We start from the raw sequence: 4,749 nt of genomic DNA, 5'->3' as shown, positions 1-4,749 counted from the left end.
GCACGAGCACGCATGCCCGTGTGTGCGTGCATGTGTGTTTGTGTGTGTGTGTTTATTTCCTGACTTCCCTAACTTTGGGGACTATGCTAGTACCACTCCTATTTCATATTCTGTTCTGTTGGAATCAGTTGTCTCTGCATTTTGGAGGAGGCTCATCTGCCAACTCATGTTGCTAGAGCCTTCTCTATTATTACCTCAAGTGCCGGGTTCATCGTCATATCCACACAGCTTCCCTTCTAATTAAACAAGGTTTAACAACTCATGCTTTACATTTGGAAACATTTCAACAGCACCTAACTCATATTCCTCATCTGTAACTTCCCCTTCTCTCTTTTACTCTTGGGGAATGTCACTAATACTATCTCACATGCAGGACATCATCACATTCTATTTTGCCTATTTGGTACTTAATGTCATGTATACTGATTTTTTTTTTTTGGTTGTTGTTCTTTTGTATTTTTTGTTACTTCACTCTCACTCATATTGATTTTCCTTTGTAATGCTGATGTTTAAGTCTAACTAATTAAAACAAAAATCAGTAAACAAGAGTCTGAAAGAAATCGACTCACCAAAGTGGACACAGGAGATAATTTAGAGCAGGCTAGTTCATTTCCATCATTTTCTGTAACCTGTGCATGCCTGTATTGAGGCTCACTCTTTCCCCTCTCATCTGCAATATTCCTATACATTTAGTCTCTCCGTTATGCTTTGGAGAGGAACTTTACAGGCAGCTTCTCACATCACTCCTAGTGGAATCATTGCATCCAAGTCATGTTACTCTGGTCACTGTTTCCATCCAATGAAGGGGGTTCAATCTCTAGCATAGAAATAAAGGAAAAGGCAACCTGGATTCTAATCCATTTTGTATAATTATGTATATGTGATAACTACCATCTGTGTCATATTTTGAACTGTCTCAGCTGTATGTTTTTCCACATAAATGTTTTTAAGTTAAATTCCTAGTCTTTTATGTTTTATGTCCTCCTTGCCTCATTTAATGTACACTTTTCCTTTCCCCATGTTTGGAGCATTCATTTATATTTTCATCTAGCTGATTTGTAGTGTCATCTTTGGTTAAACATTTCACTTAGCGTATGGACTAACACATTTCCCAGACTCTTCTGATTTCTGTCATCTGTGATATTTATAATACTTGTCTTTGTTTTTTAGGAAAGAAAGTAAGCCCTTAACAATTTTTTGAGTCACAATATATCTTATTAGGCATGCCATTCTTTTTTTGTAATTGAAAGTGGATTCTTTTCTCATACAATATATCCTGATTATAATTTTCCTCCCTCTTTTCCCAGTTCTTCCCAACCTCCCCTCCCCTCCAGATCCACTCCCTTTCTGTCTCTCATTAGAAAAGAACAAGTTTCTAAGAGATAACACCCAAACAAAATAAAATATAATAAAATGAAGCAAAACTATCATATCAAGTTGGGACCTGGCAACCCAGCAGGAGGAAAAGGGTCTCAAGAAGAGGCACAAGTGTCAGAGACCCACCCGGAACTGGTGGCGCATGCCTTTAATCCCAGCATTTGGGAGGCAGAGGCAGGTGGATTTCTGAGTTCAAGACCAGCCTGGTCTACAGAGTGAGTTCCAAGACAGCCAGGGCTACACAGGGAAACCATGTCTCGAAAAAACCAAAAAGAGTCAGAGTCCCACTTGTTCTCATGGGCAGGGGTCCTATAAAAATCCTAAGCTAATTCCTGTAATATATACACAGAGGACTTGGTACAGAGACATGTAGGCTCTGCGCTTGGTGCTTCAGTCTCTATGAGCTCATATCTGCTTGTTTTTGTTGATTCAGAAAGCTTTGTTCTCCTGGTGTCCTTCATCCCCTTTGACTCTTACAGTCTTTCTGCCTCCTTAGGAAGGAAGTCTTTTAATGTCAAAAATCAACATAATTTAGATCAATTTCTAGAGTCATAATGCAACAATCTTCAAATCCATATTTTAAAAAAATTCTAAAATGTAGTTTAAACATGGGCTCTTACAAATATATTCCTAAATAATTTTTAGGTTAAAAATATCATGATGGAGATAAGTATAAGTATTTATGAACTTAATTATATTTGCTATCAAAATTTGTGGGATGAAGGAATCTTATGGTCCAATATGTATACTGAGAAATAAGCACTGAGTATCACTACATGATCTCAGGAACTATAAATGGGGAGGTAACAAAATACGATTACTGTAGGGACAAAGTATAATATTTCATAAGGCAGCTACAACAAAAGTTTATAAGCAATTAAAAGTGGACAAAGGACTTGAAGAGGTTTAACCCTTCAAGGAGGCTCCAAAGATGGCCTTTCCTATGAGTCCCCAGGCTTACCAACATTTTCTGTTATTTGAGCACCAATTTATTTTAATATAAAGTCATTTCCATCTACTTGACTGACTTAAAGTAATTTCTTTTATTTGTTATGGTCTCTGGCATGCATTTTTGCTCTTTCAAAATGCCTTGAATTTCAAAACTTTTATTCAGAAACATAAATTTTAAACTGAGTAGGGGCATGGCTAGTAATAATTTCATTATATTAAGTGAAATTTCATACCTTTATAAATGGTATGAGGCTTTCAGATGAGCAGTCATAACCATCTGAATCACTACTATAACACAACTGCTATTCAGTTATGTTGTTTTAAACCAATAGTAACTGTCATTTATTTTGTCCTGCAGCTGATGTGAGAAAACACAGGAAAGAACCACTTCTGCTTGAATTAAAATTTAACTCAATTTTTATTATTTCAATATCAGAAAGGCTCTTGGAAAATGGGTGTGATTATGAAAATTCAATGTTTTTAAGAATAGCAGTGTAATACAATAAATAGGCAATTGTCATGTAGATATATAGGTTCTTTGAAGAACTTCCTGGCTTTAATTACATTAGATGTTAAGTGAAAACCATAAGAAAAACCATCCTTCCTTTGCTAAAGTTCACATAGTCTGACACACTTGGGAAAATAGTAGCCCATTAGAAGTTGCCAAAACTATTTGGAAGAATATTGAAAACAATGCATCATGCCAACTTGATTCTGATGAATCTGATATATTTCTTCACTTTCTTTTTTTTTTCTTCCTTGCATCCATCCCCTGGGAATCACAGCTGAAACCTTGTCAAAGCTGTGCATAGTAAATTAAGTTTCACAGGGACCATTAAACTTTATTTTTAATTTCTCACTCGCAAGAGTTGTAAGTACCTATTAAGAAGTTTTGCTTTTAAAATAACAGAACTTTTTTTTTCTAAGCTGAGAGACTTTTCAATAAAGTTTTCACAGGGACTATTAAATTTATTTTAACATTTTCTCTTGTAAGGGATGTAAATAGCCTAATTAAAAAGTTTTAACTGTTGAAAAATAGCTGAATTTTTTCCTAAGTTAAGTTTAAGAATGTTTGTAATCTGCTCCAGGATGAAGCTTCTCGGATGATAGCTGATTAAGACACTGGTTTATGACTCTAGCATAATATCATTAGGAGTCATTGCTGTGTTTCTCTAGCAAGTATTTGTTTTTTTTTGGTTTTCTCCTAGGTCCCTGGGTCTGTCTAGTCTCAGGTTCTTGGCCAGCCAAACAACACTTGGTTCTAGCTCATGGAGTAGACCTTAACTCATTAGTTATTGGTTGGTTACTCCTGTAAACCTTGTGCCAGTACTGCACCAAGAATGTCTTGCAGGCAGCTCACTACTGTAGATTGAAGGTTTGTAGCTGGGTTGGTGTTTACCTTTCTCCTCTGGTAGTGTGCAGAGTCCCTTCCTGTCCCTACCATGGACACTAGTCAGTAGGAGTGAAGGCTCTATAGAGGCATGAGCTCAACTGTTCTGTGTCCAGTAAGTTCTGTACGTGTTGTTTTCAGCAATGGAACCTTACCATTGCTGTTTAGGAGTTCCCATGGACACCTTTGGCCAAGAACCTGATTAAATGTAACCCATTCCCAGTACTGGAAGCTGCATTTTGGTGACAAGGGATGTACAATTGGGGCTCTCTCTCCCATAGTATTTGGAGATTTAATGTAGATGGTGTCCATATACACATATATTTTTGGAAGCCTCAACTATAAGGTTTTCACGCAACTTCTCAAATGGCTCTTAGTTTCAGCTATCACTCCCTGTATTCCCTCCCTAGCTCCTTCTTTCTGCCTTTTCCCTGTTTGATCATCCCTTTCCAATCGCTCTCTTTTGCATCTGTAACTATTTTATTTCCCTTTCCTATGGAGATGGAAGCAAACTGAGACTCACAGCCAGACAATATTCAGAGAGTAAGAGCCCTTGAACATTTAGCTTTAAAAGCTGAATTAAATCCCTCTCCTCAGGGTTCAGGGAACCCTGTGGAAGAGAGAGAGTGTAATAGCTAAAGGGGAGGAGAACACCAAGGACTCAGGGCCTTCCTAACACAGCAGCACATAAGAAATCACAGTCTGGCAGCATGCACAGTGCCTGCTGGGATCTACAGCAGATCCTAGAGCTGAAAGGAGAAGTGGGCACATATCCCCATCCCTAACCCAGAAACAATATCCAATTGATAGCCATCTGCAATGAAAAATTTGTTTTCTCCAAGAGAGTCTCTGTGGGGAAACAAACTACCCTTAAAGGTAGGCTCATGGCCAGCAGTAGATGGTTAACACAAAACAAGCTCAACAGTATCTCTGGAAGTTCTTAGGCATTTACTTACTTATTTATATCTATCTATCTATCTATCTATCTATCTATCTATCTATCTATCTATCTATCTATCTCTTTATCTATC

This window comes from Mastomys coucha, unplaced genomic scaffold (assembly GCF_008632895.1).
Source record: "Mastomys coucha isolate ucsf_1 unplaced genomic scaffold, UCSF_Mcou_1 pScaffold18, whole genome shotgun sequence".
Classification (NCBI taxonomy): Eukaryota; Metazoa; Chordata; class Mammalia; order Rodentia; family Muridae; genus Mastomys; species Mastomys coucha.
This window is presented reverse-complemented; position numbering follows the sequence as displayed.